Source organism: Macrobrachium rosenbergii, chromosome 11, assembly GCF_040412425.1.
Source record: "Macrobrachium rosenbergii isolate ZJJX-2024 chromosome 11, ASM4041242v1, whole genome shotgun sequence".
Lineage (NCBI taxonomy): Eukaryota > Metazoa > Arthropoda > Malacostraca > Decapoda > Palaemonidae > Macrobrachium > Macrobrachium rosenbergii.
In genome coordinates, this window is record NC_089751.1 from 6,185,016 (window position 1) to 6,207,978 (window position 22,963).

Genomic DNA, 22,963 nt, shown 5'->3' on the forward strand with positions numbered 1-22,963 from the left:
ATTTTGCAGTGTTTATGTAAACGTAATGCGTTCCATTTTTTTTTAAAGATGATCAGAGGCGAAGCGGAGTTCGATAGGTCACTGTGATTGGCCGAAAAAGAAGGAAATTTGTCTCAATGTTGCTCTCGTTGGCAGTTTTCGGTTTTTTCGCCCCGAAGTGACGAGAGACAAGAGGAAGTTACACAGAAAAAGATAACACGCCTCTGCAATTATCGATTTCATTTGTTTAACGAATCATGGTAGACAAATAAGCCACTACCACCATAGGACATAGGGACCCCACTGTCCACCTTTGAGAGGTAGGCTACACTGAACCAGAGTCAAAGTAGGCGCCGCGACTAATTGGAGCAGGGCTTGGCCACGTTTGCTAGTTCCTTCGATCACTCGTGGCCTTGTGGTCGATAGTCTAACTAGCTGTATATGAAACTGCACGGCAACATATGAGAATAAACTTACTTGCACAAGTTCGTCGTGCGAGACATTATCGTCTTTCTTTCTATTTCTTTTCCCCATTTTCATGAGGCGAAATGAGATTCTCAGTCATCTCAGCTGGTCCGCTGGTATAGTGGTTAGTGGTTAGTGCCGTGACATGCCACTCAGATGTCGCGGGTTCGCGTCTCCCCCAGGGCGATGAAAAATCACTGGCTCTGTATCATGATCAGTGACAGCTGCAGTGTGGGATCTGTGGTGGGAGGCTGAAACCAACCTTCTTTGGAAGCTTGAATTTCAAGTCAATGGCCCCTTTGGTGTGCTTGTTCCATGTGAATAGGTTTCATCTACTGAATAATATATATATATATATATATATATATATATATATATATATATATATATATATATATATCGAAAGAATGAAGGATTTAATGACTGAAAGATTGAATGGAAGAATGAAGGAGTTGAAGAATGAAAGACTGGATGGAAGAATGAAGTATTTAATGAATGAAAGACTGAATGAAAGAACCAAGGCTTTAAATGCACCCTACTTCAAAGGAAGGTGAGCAGAGATAACTCGATCGCTGAAATAATTTTTTTCTCTCGATGCAGAAGACTGACTCCCGCTATTTTGATGATGATGATGATGATGATTATTATTATATTATTATTATATATAATAATAATAATAATAATAAAAATCATATTATACATATATATATATATATATATATATATATATATATATATAATATAATATAATAAAAATCATCAACATAGCGGGAGTCAGTCTTCTGCATCGAAGAAGAATAATGAGTTCAACGATCGAGTTTTCTCTGCTCACCTTCCTTTGAAGTAGGGTGCATTTAAAGCCTTCATTCTTTCATTCAGTCTTTCAGTCATTAAATCCTTCATTCTTCCATCCAGTCTTGCATTCATTAAATCCTTCATTCTTTCGATAAATCCACTGCCTAATGATAAGCTTACTAAGCGCCTATCCCTCTACCCTTTTACCCTCACCCTATTCTTCCATTTCCTGTAGCCTCTCCTTTCCTACCTTCCTCCCCCAAACGCCCTTACCCCCCTTTCCTTTTCATTCCCCCTCTCCCCCCACTCCCCATATCCCCCCTTCCTCCTACCTTCTCTCTCTCTCTCTCTCTCTCTCTCTCTCTCTCTCTCTCTCTCTCTCTCTTCCTGTTTCTTCATTTGCGATGGCAGCAGTAGCCTTGAAGGTGTGCTATTTGGAGGCAGAATACAAATCGACTCCGTAATTCATAGGAGAATCTGTCACTGTTCCTACGCAGAGACGACCAGAATATAAATACAACGTATTTTTGGGTCATGGCGTATACTCTTTCCTTCATTTCTGGCGCCGAATTATTGAGATTCAGTTTTAAGGACACGCGCTAAAGCATTACAAGCTTTAAGCACTCTTTGCCCGATCCACCTACTTCTTCAATCAAGGACGATAATGCTGGCGAGGGGGACAAGATGTAACCACTGAGGTTAATTAAGGAGGGTAAGTAAAAATTAAAAAAAAAATCAATAACTTGATTCATTCATTCATTGCGCGCGCACGTCTGCTAGTGCTGAAAAAAATTAGACCGTTGATCTCTCTCTCTCTCTCTCTCTCTCTCTCTCTCTCTCTCTCTCTCTCTCTCTCTCTCTCAATTAATTTTTTAAAAAATTAAGACAGTTCTCCTGAAAAAGATTAAACGCAAACAGCAGATTATTAATTCTCTAACGGAGGATTTGTGTTCTTAAACAGAACAAGGAAAGCAACCCATTTCTTCTTAAGACTGAATCCAAACCATACTCTATTTTCAGCATGGCGAATTTACCGAGCAAGAAACGGGAATATATATAACCAACCAGGGGTAATGGAAGATGCATGACTGCCGTAAAGGATTACATTCACGTAATGCTCATAGTACGTGCCAACTTTCTTTTGTGTTTCTCTCTCTCTCGTGACTTACGATCAATTGATTATCGTGGGTACTCGTGACTGTGCGAGTCGTGGAAGCTCGTAAAAGCTCGATACACAGCCTGCAGTATAAACCACAGCCTGCGACCTACATAGCTACGGTAAATAGATATGTGGGTCACTAAGTTCGAATTGCTATACTCTTCAGCTTGTGATGAAGAAAGGTGCGTTTCTGTATTATGATTAGTTGATACACTGGAATCTAGTAATGTTAACCACGCACGGATTATATACTCGTATACGCGTGTATCAAATTACAGCTAATTTGATATATATAGATAGATAGATAGATAGATATACTTACATATACATCTATAGGTATATATACGTATACATACACATATATATTGTCTTTTGCTGTAATACCACAGTGTAATATGAATATAAGAAGGCCTTCTTATATTCACATATATTTTATATATATATATATATATATATATATATATATATATATATATATATATATATATATATATAATGTATATGTATACAGTACACATATATATATACATATATATGTCTAAAGTAATAATCGCTTCAACACTATAACACAAAGGTGCAAATCAGTTCAGAATAACGGACCTCACAAGGCACCAAATGGTCGAGGAAACGGTAGATAAAACACCGTCATTTAAAGCAGGAAAGCCACAAAGATATTGACGATAAGAATAAGGCTTGTCACATGCGAAATTTGAAATAATTCTCTCTCTCTCTCTCTCTCTCTCTCTCTCTCTTTCTCATTTCTATAAACGTCAAATTCACAAAGCGAATTTCGTACTGAGGGACAGATAATGCACTGTTAGTTGTGTCATTGATTACATATATAAAATTGGGTGAAATCGACTGCTATCAGCTGCTTTTTGCGATCGTTTTCATTCACTGCTTCCCCATATTAATTTCCACCCTAAATGAACTCGGGCTTCGTTACTATGGTGTTCCATTTCCATGAAAACACATATTGGATAGACTCCGGCCGGGTAAGATTCTTCACCTATTTCGAGTGTGTGAGAGAGAGAGAGAGGGAGAGAGAGAGAGAGAGAGAGAGAGAGTCTGAGTGTCTGTGTGTGTGTGTTTTCCTTTAGGAAGGGATTCAACTGACATTTCCTGTCTTGTTTGTCATTGTGCCGAAAATAGTGCGTTGTACCTAACTGTTTAATGATCACCAACAACAGCCTAACTTTCGTCCCTTTCAGCACAGGCTACATTTGTAAAACTGTCAACTGATGGCTAAAGGTCCCGAAATTCATTCAACAAGGTTGATTTTCAAGGGTTAGAAGCTTGTATGGGGGTTTATCTAATTTTTCATACTATTTTTTTAGCTTTAGTTCCTTTGACTCTATTCTTATACAAGCATTACCATGACAAACTTATGAGTTTATAATGCATATCTTTTTTCACCATGACAGTGGTTAATCAGAGAAGCTTCTTGTGCTTTAACCCTTAAACTTTTTTCATAGAAAATACTGGGCAAAATTTCGCCACTTGCGTAAGGAAATTTTAAAAACATTCAGTTCCGGCAGAACACCAACGGTTGTAGGCCTTCGATTCTCACGCGGAATGAATATAAGTTTGTTGACAGCTACTCAACGGGGCATTTTCTCAAGGTAAGGGCGCCCACGGGCAAAGCTGTTTAGAACAGTAGATTAATAGGAGAGTCGCATCACTGTTAAAATCGATGTAATTACATCTGCAAACCAAAATTAATTGTAAAAACGAGTTTCACTGAGATTTATCATTCTTAGAATTTTAAATAAAAAAATAAGCGGAAAATATAACAGATTTATAACTACGGTATACAATGCCAATAAAAAAAATACATTGTTCACAAGCAAGTAATTTACCGAAACATAAACATAAAATCACCCTGCAACCTCAGCGCTCGCATATCAAACAACGCCCAGCAACAAGTACATATTACACTTGTAAGTGTCCGTTTTCCTAACGGAAGCTCAGGAATGTAGTACATCCTGTCTCTTCTCCTCTGCCCTTTTGTTCGTTCTAAAGGGGAGGAAATGCAAGGATAGATTCGGAATCTTTCCTAGATAGTGACCCCAAAGGGTTTTCGGGGGTCGTTATCTAGGATTAATATTTCTTGGGGGTCGTTATCTTTATGATATTTACATTCTTTTCTTCATGTTTTTACGGTAATACCCAACGGACTCGCACTAACCACGCCGCAAAGGTGGATAGATACCAGTTAAAGCCTGGGGGTAGCTATCTATGAAAGATCTTAGATTCGTCCCTTTCCGTCTTCTTGCCCGTCTCTATCTAGAATTCTATAAGCTGTAGGTCCCGTTGCTAGGTAACCAATTGGTTCTTAGCCACGTAAAGTAAGTCTAATCCTTCGGGCCAGCCCTAGGAGAGCTGTTAATCAGCTCCTCAGTGGTCTGGTTAAACTAAGGTATACTTTTTTCTAACTAGAAATGAACTTGAGCGCATCAGGTGATTCTCATTAACGAAACCACATGGAAGAATGTTATTGCGCTTCGTGTTAAATTATGCTTGTTATGTTTCTATTACATCAGTAACAATAACGACCACTATTGCTGATACCACTACTGTTGTTATAACTCAGAGAATGAACTGCAACAAGATTACTTGTGATGATAATGATATACAGCTCTAAGGCTTCTCGGTACTTCCTCATACATGAAGGAATCAGTAGAACATCAAAGGTACCGCTGCCTAATTTAATGAAGCTTTCAAATGTTCTCTCCGTCGATATACCAACCATCCCGGGAACGAATATGCGATATATAAAAATGTTATGAAAAAAAGTATACCTTAGTTTAACCAGACCACTGAGCTGATTAACAGCTCTCCTAGAGAGGGCTGGCCCGAAGGATTAGACTTATTTTACGTGGCTAAGAACCAATTGGTTACCTAGCAACGGGACATACAGCTTATTGTGGATTCCGAACCACATTATACCGAGAAAAGAATTTCTATCCCCAGAAATAAATTCCTCTTAATTCTTCACTGGCCGGCCGGAGAATCGAACGCGGGCCTAGCAGAGTGCTAGGCGAGTACGATCTCGACCCATCCAATGAGGAACTAAGGAAACAGTCATAAAGATGTGCCAGAGGTTTTACTAATCAGCCAATCCACAAAGTAATTCTGTATCTACAGTATACCGCAGCGTTATTATTTCCCATCCCTAAATACTTTTACTTCAGTGCAGATAATGATCAAAATGTGAGGAAATATCGTTGCAGTAATCCGAAATTCTATATAGTCTCCGTTACACCCGCCTTCATTACTGCACCTTGTTAAATTTGAAACCTTTTATAACTATAACATCTTAAAACTCGACTTCCGGCGTCCGTGAGTGAGTGAAAGGAAACTGTTACGAAAGCGGAAAATTGTCTATACTGTCTTCTTCATCTTATAGAATTCATAGCTGCCATAAAACAATTCATAAAAACGCAGCCTATTCCTTTTTATTCAAATGGCCGTATTAATACCTCCCTGGCTTACTCATTACTGTAGGTGAATGGCGTTGGTATCACATAAAATTTTAAGGATTTTCCATGGAAATCCTTTTCCTGAGGTTGGCCTTTCATGGATTCTTTCCAGCAAATCTTTCCAGCAACCAAGAGTTTCATTTCAAGTGGTCCCCAGTGCAGATAATAAGGTGTTTCAATATTTTTATATGTTTTACCGAGTGTAAACACAACTTATTATTTATAAATCTGGAATTCCACACTGAAATTCTTGAGAAAAAAATTATATTCCAAAATCAGTGAATTATGAGAGCAAAAAAAAAAAAAAATTAAATAAGATAAAGGTTCTCCTTTTCAAATACGATTCCCACAGGCGCATAGCCGAGATAATTGGGCGACCGTAATCCATAGTCCGCCGGCTAGGTCAGTCAATAGAGGTGGGGGGGCCGAGGTTCAATACGCATTTCCTTAAGTTAAATGAAGTCTCTATGGTATGGTGGCATAGAGTCCTGGGTAATCTAGTTTGCAAAGGAAAAAAAATCATCTCAATGAACCCTTTTCCAGCAAACTGCGAAAATATAAGTGACTTAAATATCTCGGTGTTAAATGCCTTGAACGATTTCTCCTACTCCACCGTACCTAAAAATAAACTGGATGGTAATTTATTCGTTGTTAAACAGAAGCCAGAGGTCTACGCCAGGCGTCTTATTTCCTTGAACACCACACCACACCTTTGGGTTAGGGTCCATGCTGGCATAAGGCCAGTTTAATCTAACATGAATGTTCTATGGACATACAAACAAACGGTTTGTTTCTTAACGTCTCTGCAAAACAAATCGTAAAACCAAGGGACAACCGAAATATCAAGAAAAATTATTTTCAAGCAACTGCTTTGTGAAACTGAAAAGTAGTGAAGATAAATAATCATGCGAGACATTAAGACTGCCCGCCACAGCACTGACATCTTTCATTAATATGAAACTTGGCTATGCTACTTATGAACACTTCCCGGTCTCTGAGAAAAGTACGAAATTGATCATTATTACTTTTAAATAAAAAAAACTGAACCAGAATTCAAGTCCACTCCTTTGGAAGCGACATAATTTTATGGAAACTAAAGCGCATGGCTTTGATGCTTAACAATATGAAGATATCGAGTGATCTGTTACTAAGTCGAGGATGAATATTATATTGCTCATTAATGTCATGACTTTTGTGGCTGTTGACATACTTCATAACAATAGGAAGGCGTATTTCTACATTTTATTAAAGATAAAATCACCAATTACGTAAACATAATGAATGATGTATGCTCTTATTATAAAAAAAAATCTAATTCCGTTACTCAGTCTGAAAATACAAGAAATGTAAAATGAAAAATAGCTTAATAGAAACTTGAAATAATGTGCTTGGAGATAGGCTACAGCAGAAAATTTCATAACTTTCCATTTGTTCTGTGGAAGGGGCCCTCTAATTTCGAAACACCCGGTATATGCGCACATTATTGTCTACAGTTTTTAATTGTAAATAAATCATTAGTAATTCTGTACAGCTACATGACAATGCTGACTGAAGTGTACTGTAAATACAAACAAGTAAAAAATGCTCCGAAGTTTCTTCGGCGCAATCGTGTTTTTTTGTACAGCGTTTAACCAAGGTCACCAAAAACAGATCTATCTTTCGGTAGTCTCTGTGTAATTCTGTATGAGACGTGGCCCATGAAACTTTAACCACGGACCGGTGGTAGCATGCCCTGTATCGTTGCCAGGAGCACGTTTATGGCTAACTTTAACCTTAAATAAAATAAAAACTACTGAGGCTAGAGGGCTGCAATTAGGTATGTTTGATGATTGGAGGGTGGATGATCAACATACCAATTTGCAGCCCTCTAGCCTCAGTAGTTTTTAAGAACTGAGGGTGGGCAGAAAAAGTGCTGACAGAAAAAAGTACAGACGGACAGACAAAGCCGGCACAATAGTTTTCTTTTCAGAAAACTTGAAGCTGAAAGGAAAATTAAGATATTAATGATATATTTCACAAAATGTGCAGAATCAACAACAGATCCATTTCGAGTTTCTCAAAGTCCTTTTGAATATGTGTAGCTCGAGAATCGGTACTAGAAATATCACGAATATAATTTTTACAGCTTTTGAATGACAAAGTAAGTCGAGCCATAAAGCAGCGTGGGAACATATATTTTCGTAAATGCCGTAACATGCCCCTCTGTAATAAGGGCAAAATCTCTGAATCCCCCAAACCTCCCAGTAAATCTACATCATGAGAAACAAAACATACCGAATTTCCCGCGAGGGAAACAGCGCCAGCTCGTAATTTATCAGGCAACCTGTCATTCAGGTTAAAAAGGAAATTATTTATCCTCGCACAAAACCACATCTTTTTTGCAAGGAAAGGTTGCGTCATGCACTAGAAGCGAAATAAATACACGAAGGGAAATTCATTATCACTTTCTTTTTTTGTGGTCGAACTTTATGTTTAGCCTCGAGGGAAAAGACAGAGATCAAATTCTAAAGGTTTGAGATGGCGGGATGCAAGATCTGTTATATATAGATCTTGGTGGGTGGCAGGCTAACGCCATTCCAATATCACCTGCCACTGAGCACGGTCCAGGAACACTTTCCAGGGTTCACGACACCATAAAGTCATTTTACAAGAGACAAGAATGTATATGGCGATATATCTTGCCAAGCTTACCCATATCTCGAGGACAAAGGCCGGGGGCGGATAACCACGAAATACCTTTTTCCTGACACAGGCAAAGAAATTTTGCAGTGAAACTTGGAGTAATAGCAAAAAAGCAAATTATTACTATTATTAGTAGTAAGTGCGGTATTAGATGATATACTATACTGACTATATTACGCACTATCTATAGAAGAACAGTGAAACTGAAATGCAGTTGTCTATAACTTTACATGCGAATATATGAAATATATATATGGAATCTGCAGTCTGAAGAGTGGGTGGGTACAAGATAAAAGTGAATGACACAGTGCGTGCACGGGCTTAGACGCCCTGCTGGTGAGGCATTTGGGTGCGTATATGAAATGGATGATGTTGAGGAAGTTTTACTGCTCAAAGGGTTGTAGTATAAATGTGACCGTGACCGGTTGTGTTTTCTCAGGAGCCACCCCGTTGCGAGAACGTCTTAAACGTTGAAAAAATAATTAAACAAAAAATATCACCTACACACCCTTACTCCCACTGCAATTAAATTGACGTCAACTTATTTGGAAGAAAGGTTGTAACGAGTTGAAAATCTTTTGAAATACATTACTTTGCAAATGCTTTTGACTGAACTACAACAATGGGACTAATTAAACAAAAACCTGACGCACGGCAATTGCAAATGTAATTTCAGCAAAGGTTGTACGAGTTACTGAACCTGAAAGTGAGGACGGGAGGATTTAAAAGATACAGTGAATATCCGACATCGCTGTCACAATGGATCGCAAGCACAGTCTGAAACCAATTATTATCAAATTCCGTAGTATGAAAAGAAAGGCCGAATAACCCAACTTTATTCCATTTACTGATGAATAAAGCTGGCACCAGCCATCGTGGAAATTAGCTTCATTAGGATATCTCACGAGGGGGAGGCCCGGGAGGTGATCCTTATAGGAGGCATGAGGAATTCAGGTCACACGATTCCAAGTACTATAACGTGTTTCACAGGATAGTGGACAAGAAGCATGAAATAAGAGATATTTACAAACACACACACACACACACACACACAAACAGCTTTCTAGAAACTAGATTAAGATCATTCAAAAATTAAATTTTTTCTCGGCTGTTGTACGTGTCAGAGGAATTTCAAATTCAACTCTGAACAGGAAGGAGGTGAAGTGAAAAAAATCAAGCTGATTATTTCCAAAAATCTCATAAAGTAACTTAATAATAAGCTGAAAGTCAAACTAAGGATTTTTTCGCTTAATAAAGCAAAAATTATGTATAAAGAGTTATCAGTGACTTCAAAAATTTGTTCACCACAGATGCGTAAACAATTATCAATGACTTTAAAAATTTGTTCGCAACAGATGCATAAACAATTATCAATGACTTTGAAAATTTTTTCACAACAGATGCATAAACAATTATCAACGACTTTAAAAATTTGGTCACAACAGTCTGAGAATTTGTTTAGGACAAAACAACACTTACTTCCCATACACCCGAGTAAGATTTAGTAAGCTATCCCCCCTGACAGATTTCATGATTGTAAACTTGGGTCGAGAAGCGATTATCGTACTGTTTTTCTTATTCCTAGAGTTGGCCAAGGATACGCAGCCGTAAAAATCACAGTTTAGTAACCTGCGAAAAGTTTCAGAATAACCAGAGTCATATCCTTTCCTTTGTTAGTGTTGACAGAGGACAGGGTATCCGGTTGGACCCAGTACAGTGCAATAGGAGGCAGTAAAAAATTAAATCCCTCATATACTCAGTAATAATATTGTAGGTCATGGAGACAACCCAGCGCACGCGTCTGCCAGATGCTTACCGGTTATCTAAAAAACAATTACTATGACTTATGGTTTCTGTACGCTTAACAAGAATTACAGATGAACGTTATACCAGGGAATATTATCCATATTCAATTAGATCAGTTCCATAACCATCGTCCGATCTAATCAGATCAGTTCCGTAACCATCGTCAAGTTCTTCGTTGGACTGGTCGGTACCGTTCTCGGTTAGCACTCTGCAGGGCCTGCGTTCGAATCTCCGGTCAGCCAATGAAGAATTAGAGGAATTTATTTCTGGTGATAGAAATTCATTTCTCGCTATAATGTGGTTCGGATTCCACAATTGAACTGTAGGTTCCGTTGCTAGGTAACCAATTGGTTCTTAGCCATGTAAAATAAGTCTACTCCTTCGGGCCAGCCCTAGGAGAGCTGTTAATCAGCTCAGTGGTCTGGTTTAACGTATACTTACTTATTTTCATAACCATCTTCTAGAAGCTGAATAATGCTCAAGGACAAATATCTGTCCGTAATATTTAACGAATACCCTCAGGAATGACGAGGGCGAAAATAGGAGACTTTTTGGTTACACATACGACTGTTGCGTAGAATACGAGAAACAAGTCAGAAATACAAAAACTGGAAGTCCTAGAACAAAATAAAAAAGTGGTTGCTATCTCCATTTATTAAGAATGGATAAGCGTCTACTAATAACATTAACTCATGAATTCACGTGGCCTAATGGCATAGTGAAGTACGCAAAATTGTTCTTTCGTAGCCTAAGAGGTCTCATATAAGGCTGAATAAACCTACTTTCAACATAAACCCAGGCACGTTCTAAAGGTAATTAACCTGAAACTTTATTCATAGCAAGAGGATCACAGATGTTCGTATACCTCAGTCAGGACTAACGGAGAGACACGTCTCACGTAAATATAGAAATTTATAGATACAGAATATTTCCAGAAGGCTGTGAGAGAGAGAGAGAGAGAGAGAGAGAGAGAGAGAGAGAGAGAGAGAGAGAGAGGTCAGTTAGTCGTACATAATAAAAAATGTCAGCAGTAATTAAAACCAGTTACAGAAATACCCACCTCCACTGTGTACAAAAAAACTATTATATAATTCTGAATTCATTTACACGGCTCAATGGAAAATGTGGCCATAGAGAAAGGCGCTTGTGAGTTAATGATTTATTACTCACATACGGAAGCAATGTAAGTATAACATTCACATAGTTCATGCGAGTGTATAATTATACAGATACCGGCACGCATGTACGTAAGGAAGCAAACACGAGATGGTTTTATTCTCGTGTCAGTCGAACTATGCGGTGTACATACACACACATATATACATATATATATACACATATATATAATTATATATATTTATATATATAGTGTTTATATCTATCTATCTATCTATCTATACATATACATATGTATATATATAATGTTTACATTATTTATTTATCTATCTATCTATATATATATATATATATATATATATATATATATATATATATATATATATATATATATATACCTACCTATCTATATGTGTATATATATATATATATATATATATATTTGTGTGTGAAGCATACACAAATACATATACTCCAAGTAAACACAAATACACATACACTAAGCATACACAAATACATATACAAAAAGTCGTACTTCCACGTTCCGTGACAGAAATACGTGACGAACAAGGCCAAACGGACTGACGTTCAGCCCTTGAAACGGAAAACTTCAAGTCAAACAAATGAATGAGGGCCGACCTAACTCGGGATGCAACAACGGAAGGCCGGGACCCAGCAAAACGAAGTTCCAGTGAATTCAGGGAATCCTTCCGTCGGATCAATAGAGGTCGGCCGTGAGAAAGGGTCAATTTGTGCATGGTGACCTCATCCAAATGACACCGGGCCTCTTCTCAGTACGTGATTGCCAACGGACGTGCCTCATGCAATGCAGGTAGAAACCCAATGAGGCGGGGGCGGGGGTTCACTGGAGCGGCGTTCCTGCGTTCAATGATAGCATCCTTGATGGATGACAACGGTCTGTCCTGAGCCTGCCTCTCTCTCTCTCTCTCTCTCTCTCTCTCTCTCTCTCTCTCTCTCTCTCTCTCTCTCTCTCTCTCTCTCAGTATTGCTTTGCTACATGAGCATTCTCTTCTCTCTTTTTCGAATTGCTTGATACACATCAAACAACATCATAATCACTTGAAACTGAAGTACAGCAAACAGAACCATTTGATACAAAGAAAATCAAGTTTGCATAACACTCCTTGCGTATTTAGAATCTCGACTAATAAAAAAAAATGCCTACTATATTTCTGGCATTCGAAGTCCTACAAAAAATGTGAGCATGACAATCATTCCTGAACTTTCCCATCCAGCATCCAACGGCTGATAACTTTGCATCTAATAATTTAAGGAGAAGGTTGCCAAAGAACTCGGAAACAATTTGCACCGTTGAACTTCCCAGTGCGAGACAGACAGCCTTGATACAGGCAGTATCAGTGACCTTGGGGTTAAAGTGTGACCTTGATCTTGAGAGAATTGACGTCAGCCGTGTGAGCAATTCGCTCGGTGGCGCTCGACAGTGACACGAGGATCCGTTAAATGTGGCCCGTGGAGAAAACGCCTCTGAACGCGCACTTCTCTTATCTCTAGACGCGCCCTAGGGATGCACATCCCTGGAATACAAAATTTCTTGGTCTCGGTTGTTTACGAGAACGAAGCGCAAATGATGCACAGAACTTACAGCATGTTTCATTGTACAGGATTATGCGGAAAACTTTCCTGGGTTGAATCTTGGGATATTGAAAAGGATTTGTACAAAAAAAAAACTGAAAACAGACCGAAGGATACATCAAAACATTAGCTATTTACGATGATAGTTGAGTAAGCGGGACAGAGCTTATTTCTCAGAGAGAGAGAGAGAGAGAGAGAGAGAGAGAGAGAGAGAGAGAGAGAGAGAGAGAGAAACTGCGCATAATTGGCGAAACCACGACTGCGTCAAAAAAACTGATCAGCAACTACAGTTCACAAAGTAAGGCACACCACGACAAGTAGCCTGCAAACAGCATAGAAGCTAAATGCATGTGTTTACTGTTATTATTATTATTATTATTATTACAGTCGTCCTCTTTTACACACGTAGTTCATCAAACTTCGTGTAACCTAGAATAACTTGACCAGTTTCGGCGGTATAAATATCATCAGTGGAAACGTAGATTCATTTATGTGCATAAAAATAGATCGTAAGAAAAGAACAGAAGAAGCAAAATCTGGTACTTAACCACGATGTACGTTTCTTTCAGGCCTTTACAGCATTGATTGCCCTATTCATGGGCTATTTCTGTCTATTACCTTCCAAGGGTGAACTTGGATTGTCGCACCTAGTTTCGTCACTGCTGGCGTAAGTCGAGGGCTTGTTTGCGTCAGAGGTTGCTGCTGGGCTGACACCGCATTCCTGTCTTGTTCCTACCTTACAGTTCTTTCTAGTTCTTTCGTCTGAGTGTTAAGGGCAAGATGTCTATCAAGGACCTTGAGGTCTAGAAGGAGAGTAGTTTGTTTCTCGGTTTGGGGGTTATCGATACACATACCCAGAGTAAGAATGTTATCTATCTATAATAATAAAATCCGAGGGGATCTGATCTTGTCTGTCCTCCCCCGGGTGACAGTAGGGGAGACATGACACAGCCACCCATCCCCTAGAAACCGGTGGGAGCCGGGTAGGTTGCGGAACGGGAGGGTAAGGGAGACATCCACCCTCCTCCTGCAAACCTGTTTGTTCGCCCCTGGGGTGGGCTAGGTAGGGGATCGGGAGGGTTGGGGAGACAGCAACCTCGAGTTCCAGCGCGCCCCAACAAGCTCGTTTTTAATAATATTCACTGTTTATTCGAATACGTGTGCTGCATGGCGGGTACATCATTTAATAATGCTAACGTGTTATGGTTGGGTTAAATACCTGTTGCCTTTTGTTTCTGGTCACACTGTAGTAGCTGGCACATCAAGAAGAAGAATCGTCGGTCACGATTAAAAACGACGATAACCCCTGCCTTGATGTTTGAATTCTAACTCGGTTCATATCAAACACATCTATCTTTTTACTGACAAGCGATATGTAAGTAAAACTTTTAACTGGCTTGATAAAAGAAACTGAATATTCTATAAGTCAGAGGTGTGTTGACCAAGAGAAAAGCGGACGGTAAAAACTACCCTACCTATCCTTTTATATCGGCCGCCACTCCAAACCCATAAGATGATTTACTGTCTACTTTACAAAGCTCTCTTTCCGTTAAAGAGACCCATTAAAACTATAAATAACGTGCTGGGTTCTACTTTGGCTTGTTATCTACGCGCCACCTACTCCGAGGTGCTATTACTGAACATGGCGGAAGCTCCTTAGGGCACAGTGTTCAGTACTAGCACCTCGGGGATCAAAGTATTATATACACCCATTTCTATATTGTGTTGTCGACAATTAATATATCAAAATAAACGATTTCTTCGTGCGGCCGTCTACTTTACATTTACCATACAGTGTTTAGTATCCTTCAAAAGAAGGCATCGTGCTTACCCCATACAAATGAGAAAAAAAGCGCGTTAGAAGAAGAAGAAGAAATTTAGTATTAGCACCTCGGAGTAGGTGACGCGTAGATAACAAGCCAAGTAGCATCAGATGCTGTTTAGTAATGTGCGGTGCGCCCTGAGACTCAAGTAGGCCTACTGTACAATTATTTCTGCTGTGGACAAACGTTGTATCTACGGGAAATCAAGTGCTCTCTCTCTCTCTCTCTCTCTCTCTTCTCTCTCTCTCTCTCTCTCTCTCTCTCTCTATCAAATATAAGACCTCCATGCTTTGCTGATTTCAGTGATATTGGTACTTGCGATTCGAATTAACTTTCCAAACTCATCAATCAATCATAGGTAGGTGAAAGTAGACCGAAAGTTGTGTAAATTCTACGGGAAACAGTAGTATGTTTTCAACAAAAAGGGGCTTTATTCATCCAATGGCATTCAATGAAAATATACCACTTCTGAAATTAGGTATCGAAAGTCCATGTTACAATTCTTATTCCTATCAGTACGATGTTGTTACCAGATACAGCTATGTAAATAGAAAAATTAAAAAACGACAAATTGTAAGAAACCAAAAAATGTCATACTTATACACTCCGCAGAAGTACGCCGCTAGAGGAACCTAACATTTTACAGAAATGAGTAGTCTGCCTTCAACCTATAAAGTAAAATTATTTCGTAGGCGTGAATCTTGAAATTTTCACTAAAATACTAAATTGGAGTTAATTTATTGTGATTAATATATGGCAAGCAAACAAAGCTCTATTATAAACTTGGGAAATTTATTATATTCACAATACCCTCAAATCAAAAGCAAAAGCTAAACCAATATTCAAACCACTGCCGTGGTTTAAATATTTTCATTGATTACTCTTATTTCACAAATAAATAAGAAAAAGTTTTTAAAATATATAAAATGCTTTGTAAATCATTGAAAATTTTTACTAATGCTAAGTCGATCAACGCAACCCTTTCTCTCGATTCGATGACCTAGCCTGCCACAACACCAGTCTTTTTATTTTCTGGGAGTCGCAGTATATCCTATACAAACTGTTTATCTGAGTTGACTGAAGCTTTCTTTTCTAAAAGCTATAATCTAGTCTGCAAACTCCCCGACATTGGTTACAATTCCAAGACTATGAATAAATGAATACATCTATTATCTATCTATACATATATATATATATATATATATATATATATATATTATACATGTATATATACATACACACACATATACATATATATATATATATATATATATATATATATATATATATATATATATATATATTATGGTCTACTGTAAACACTGATTTTCACGTATACGTCGGCATCATATGAGTTTCATTTACTTTTTTCAGGAATCGAAGGAAATCACTTGTTAATGAAACCTTTGCAAATTCTGTAGCAGGCCGGAGGGTACTGCTAGAATGAGATCATTTACTTTTATTATTCGTCAGTAAAATTGTGAAAATTATCAACAACCTGACATTTTCAGATAGTGAGATGTCCACCAGTATCCGACTACCTCTGAAGTAAATCACGCTTTAAAAAAGATTGGTATGATTTGATCTATCAGAATTACGCCAACAATCGAATTAGATCATGCAAATTAAAGATAGGTTCACTTTCCACCTGTTTCTCAGTATATATTTTTATGCAATGTACCGATTCCATGGAAGGAAACTGATGACAGTTTAGGGCACCTACTACAAAAGCTTTGACAAAGCGGTTGCTTCCATCACTAATCCATCAACACAGTTTCTTAAGCAAAGCTCACCAATAAACTTGTTCCAATCCAAGTGAATTCCGGCTTATCACATTTATATAAATAAATATATAAATATATACAAACAATATACTGTATATATATATATGTGTGTGTGTGTATAGATAAACATATATGTGTGAGCTTATATGGAAGGATAAACAAGAGTCTGTAATAAGCAATATGTAATTTTTCGTAAAAATAACCAAGCAAGTTGCCAGTATATTCCGATACGATCGATAAAAACGTAGCAAATTAACGAATCAGGTATAAGCCCGTCCCTACCTCTCTCGCTCTCTCAATAAATAAACAAATAAATAAACGAATGAATAAGTATACATATGGATATTTATATGTATACATACAATATATAACATCTATATTATTTATATATATATATATATATATATATATATATGTGTGTGTGTGTGTGTGTAAAAGTGTGCCAACCTAAATACTTGCTGAGAACACAGAAGGCTGTACCATTCTGAGGCAACCCCTTAAAAGGGGAAGAGGGCAAATGGTGAGAAAAAAAATTAAAAATAAGGGGTGGTTCTCATTAGGAGCCGGTTTTCAGAATATGTTAAGTGTTCCTGTTCTCAGCAAGTCTTTTCAGCTAAAGATGCTACCCTACGCCCTCCCTCTTCCTCGCGTTGCAACCCACCACGATCGTCTAACTATCAGGTAGAGCGTTCCCTCCTTTGGTCAAAAGAGTCATTCCGGTTTTAAATGACAGTACCCATATACAACTGCCTCAGTCGGAATCAAACCCGGCTCTTTTCACTATAGTGAGGCAGTCATTCTAACTATATTCCAATCACGTGTTTACAATTATTCATAGGCCTACAGTACATACATAAATGAAAACGATATCGCGATTACTGTTCAACATTAAAAGTCATACTAAATTTTATTTGCACTCCAGTAATAAAAGAAGAAAATGGCTGTTATATGTAGTTGTTTATGTTTTCATTTTGACAAATGAAGTCAAATGGAGTGAAAGCGGGGCATCCCAGCGAATGAAACATTAACGAGCAATCCCCTTTTCAAAAGTTCCTTACCTTAATACAAGAGCGAGCGTTGGGCGTAGACGGACAGACGACGGCATACGATGAACTCCAGATCGATTGTTCGTCTCTTTTCCACGGAGCTTTTCTTGCAACGATAATACAAAGCTGAATGAAGATGACGGTGTTGCTGGGTTGTCATCCGTGAGCCGGGATGCATGGGGGGAGGAGGGGATGGTGTGCGCAGACATAGCAATGATCACTTGTGGCCTCGTTGTTATTGCGAATCCCCAGGGCATGAGCAGCGTCAGACGCTAAATCCTTCGCTCCTCTAATGAGCGGGAATGACACTTGTTATTATCTTGAGATGTTTTGAGATTGTGCCGCCTATAGCTAACACCCGGGAACAGAGCTTTTAGCGATCTCTTTGGTCGATTCATTTGAATTTAAAGCTTGCTCTTAAGGCTGACAGTGTTAAGTTATACAAATTAGCTATACAACGACCATGACAATGACTTTTACGCCTTTCGATTCGATAGGCAGCATTAGCTAAAGAACCCTAAAGACTCTTCTGGAAAGAGGAAAGGCCCAAAGACAGCGGTAAAGGAGAAATGGAGTTGCACCAATCGAAGCAACAAAACAATAAAGCGAGGCAGTTACACTCCTAGACGAGCCGAGGTGCTAACTACGCCAAGGCTAATACCGGGCAATTTTCTCGATAATGACTCGAGCCACAATCACCTTCGAACCAATCAATCAGAGAGCAGCCACTGGACTCAAGATGATCAAGTTCCACAGCATGTGAGAAGGCTCTCGATAAAAACAAATCCCGGGTTTGCCATGACGAAAACAAGCAATCACGGGTGTGACAACCAACCACCAAGAAGCAATCAGGAAAGTGTAAATATTTGCAAAGACTCACTATCGGTTATCAATGCCTAACAAATATACACCAAAGCGTGCCACCTGCGAAACCCATCATATACTCGATAACGGTTATGGCACTCGATTCAAGAGGGCCAAGCGACAGGGCATCAGAAGTGAGGTATCGGATAGCAATCCATTCCTCAAGAGAAGGGAAAAGAAATTCACACAACCACAATACGGAATGTACCGGGAAACGGAGAGCCTGGCACTCAGCTGCTGCACCGACGGACTACTGGGTGGCACTGCGGTAGAGTACGGTCGCTTCCATCACCACGGCCAATTTCCCCCTCAATTTCTAAAACAATCAACGAAATACGTCACTTGGACACAATTCTGTGATCGACGAGTATTCGAATTCGCAAATGAGATAAGAAATAAACAGAATAAGCAATGATGATGTCCGCTTGATAGGCATTCGCGATTTCTAACGATATATCGGGGTTCAGTCCACACAGGCCCAAACACAAGGCTTCAACGCAGGATAGGGGTGACACGTCCCGTCGTATTCCCTTCTGCAACAACACTGAACGCTGCTACGGTCCGGGCTGAGTACGGACGTCAGGACCAGAGATAATGTCCGTGCATGTCTGCGCGTGCCTATACGTAATCGGAGGCCATACACGGCTGGATTCATGTGTATGAGCACCAGACTTCTTGATTTATTCGTCATCGTATTTATCTCCTGCACGTCCATACATCAATTCGGTTCCTGTACAGTCTCAGTACGCATGTCCTGAGTTAGCCCCTCCCCTCCGCACACCAACATCAAATTCCTACTTCACTCAGTTCTCGCCTTTTCCGTGAGATCGCCCTCATGCATGGGAAAGCACCTCCCAGCAACAATCAGCCAGAGAAATAGAGATCTCCCTTTGACAATAACATTCTTGTTTCGCATTGACATTTCTTCTTAATTTCAAAATCCACCACGAAAAACACCGCCGACTATGAAGACTTACAACATACACATCTAAGACCTTTCTTTTAAATTGCAAATGACGCTACAAGTGTAGAAGCGTTATTTTAACCCAACGTTTAATTCACCATCCACTACTGGACCATTCTGAAATTCCAAAACTATTGGTACCGTGAAATTCCTACCCCCTATCCTCTTTATTCCTGATTCCAGCCGTTAAATTTCTACCCCCACCCACGATGCAGATAGTGGTACGTAAGTGCGAAAATCCTTTGGCATATCTTCGTGCAATTTACGGAATTTCTTTATGTTAGATAATGAAAATTAGGAGTTGTTTTAACATACAATATCTTCATGAAATTTATTTAATTTTCTTTACGTTAAATAATGAAAATTAGTTGTTTTAACATACATTGTCTTCACAAACAGTGATGATGGTGAAAGACAAGTATTAGGCTATACATTTTGTGAGTGTTTCTCATTATTTGTGTATCTTTTTTATTAGGCTATACATTTTGTGAGCGTTTCTCATTATTTGTGTATCTTTTTTTCTTTATCATAATGGCTTGTTTTAATTATGAAAGCTGTTGTCTGGCATGAAAGTACGAAAAATTCGTAATTATTCGGTCGTTTCGAATAATAGTTAATCCTTGGTGGGGAGGAGGGGGGGGGATGAAACACACTTATTTGTAGAATACCATTTCACTTCGGGCTTTATCATTAAAATTACATGACGAGAAAAATCAAAACAGTTCCCTCCCGGCCCTTTTTATTTTCAGCTTCACGATACATTGTTGGAAAATAAGTACCTCACATAATTGCTCATTCGAAATCTTTACAATAATTCATATTGTAATATGTGATTTTATCCAGCCTCAATTCCAGTTAAGTATAATAAATCTCACTATTTGTTGTTGAGATTCGTGTAGAGACTGTTTATCGATAGAAAACGTTGCATAGGTCTAGGACTCTAGGGGGCCGACCTCAGTTTTAACACATTCCCAACCTAGGGGCCGAAACCACTTACGAAAGAACTTTATCGCCTAGTATTTTAGTTTCACTCAGATATTATAAAGAAACAGTTATCACAATGAAATGAGAATTGATGCTACACTGCAAATTAGTAAGAAAAAAACTTACATCAAATTCTCGATAAAACATAGTTGCACAGTAACGAAAACTCAAACATCGTACAAGAATGATTCTTACGGGGTCAAAGATCATCAGTTTATTTACCTGAAATATATTCGGTTTACGAAATAAATTTACTCGGAACCTTAATCTTACGACCAAATCTAGATACAGTATTGAAAGTATTATCAGAATCTTTATTTACAGAACCCAGTTGTCCTTGATTTAAACCATTATTCAATTCATCATCCTTATTCACCTGAAAATTTGCAGAAATTTGGTTACAACTGTGAATCTTGAGGTCGTGTATCTTTTGTATAGCCCTAGTGACAACACCCTTAGAAGTCTTCATTTGCACTGTTCTCACAACACAATCTTTACCTCGAAATACATCTATTACGAATGTTATGTTCTTTTAACACCACCTCATTACCTTTTTCAAATTGCATTTCTGAGCGAACCCTTTTACAGCAGGAGGTAAATTTGCAATATTATCATTACTTCTCACTATCCAAACTCTATTTACCATTTGCTGTCTCACAGATCGCTAGCCTTCCAGTACAGTGAGAAGCTTCCATGTTGACATCCGACTTACAGGCATTGCTCTTCTCCATAAGGGAGTGTGCTGGCGAAAAGTAGTTTGAAATATCAGAATCTTCACCACCATAAGGCAAAGTCCTAGGGTTTATACAACCTTCAAGTTCATTCAGGAATGTTTCTAGCTCATTTCTACTCACATATCGCATATCTGACAGATTTGATCAGTCTCTCCCACTTCCCACCACGGAGCACAGGGAGAGATAAACTTCCCGTTGGGTTAGACCATACATTCTGGGGATATCGTCTACCGTAGCAAGAAATGTTTTAGGATTATCTGAACATATGACAGATGGTATACCTCTGCATCTAACGAATTTACGGATGGCAAATTTACAGTAATTTACAGATAATGATTCTATCAGTTCGATATGAATGGCTCTAACAACTGCGTATGTGAATAGTAAGAAATAAACATTTTAGGGGGATAATCAGCACAATATGTGGGTCTAGACCTACTAAGAAGGAAGGATCAGCTGGCTTAACCCTAAGCTCTGGTAGGGTGACTGTATGGCCTAAAATCATACCTGCAACAGCGAACACACTTGGACCGCTGATTACACCAACTTCTTATGGCCTACTATCCAATAACTACTCCTTAAAGTAACAACAACAGTATTAACACTAGAATGCTTTAGAAATGTGTGATGAAATCTGGCTAATAGCTTACTAAACTGATCTTTAGGAATTATAATGGGATATTTTGTCATAATTCAGCTCAGAGTACTCAAGTCTACTCTACAGTCTCAATAAATTATCCTTATCAATAAATAGACCCGATGTGAAAAGCTTTGAACCTTTTGGTAGCTGCTTCTTTTTCTTCAATGCACTAATAGCACTACCATAAGCTTCTCTTTGTGTGGAATAAATGGTTTTTAATTTCGCACTATTTAATGCTTCAGGTGTAAGAGTACCAATACATCCCTCCCCTGTACACCTAAAATTGTTTACGAACTGCAGAACACAAGCTATAACATGCTGACACTTAGAGTGCTCCACCTGGCGACTTCACTGAGAGACATACAGTACTATAACACTTATTGCCGTCATTAGTGAGGTGTAAAACTTGTTTTTCAACCAACTGAGATGAATGTGACAACTTCTCTGGACACTGTAACCAGAACTTATTAAATACAAGGTTAGCTGATAATACACCTCTACTTAATAAATCAACTCAGATATGTCAGACTTTGAATTTCTAAGACTGTTTGATGAAGAGTTAGAGGAATTTATTTCTGGTGATAAAAATTCATTTCTCGCTATAATGTGGTTCGGATTCCACAATAAGCTGTAGGTCCCGTTGCTAAGTAACCAATTGGTTCTTTCTCGCTATAATGTGGTTCGGATTCCACAATAAGCTGTAGGTCCCGTTGCTCAGTAACCAATTGGTTCTTAGCCACATAAAATAAGTCTAATCCTTCGGGCCAGCCCTAGGAAGCTGTTAATCAGCTCAGTGGTCTGGTAAAACTAAGATATACTTAACTTTCTTAGCCACGTAAAATAAGTCTAATCCTTCGGGCCAGCCCTAGGAGAGCTGTTAAATCAGCTCAGTGGTCTGGTAAAACTAAGGTATACTTAACTAAGACTGTTACTCACAAATACTTCCTTTTTAAAAGGTTCTCCTGGTATCCAACCTAATACTACTGTGGAGTCATTGTAACAAGTTATTTTGGTATTTAAGCTTAA

At 38.6% G+C, this 22,963-nt stretch overlaps 1 protein-coding gene across 1 annotated transcript in view; it reads right to left on the reverse strand.

Annotated features, from left to right (window-relative positions):
- Positions 1-19,245, reverse strand: part of LOC136843109 (uncharacterized) — a 453,879-nt gene extending 434,634 nt beyond the window's left edge. The window contains exon 1 of the mRNA XM_067111111.1: positions 17,764-19,245. The gene's annotated coding sequence lies outside the window, so the exon portion shown is untranslated. The remainder of the gene's footprint in view (positions 1-17,763) is intronic.
- Between the last annotated feature and the right edge of the window lie 3,718 nt (positions 19,246-22,963).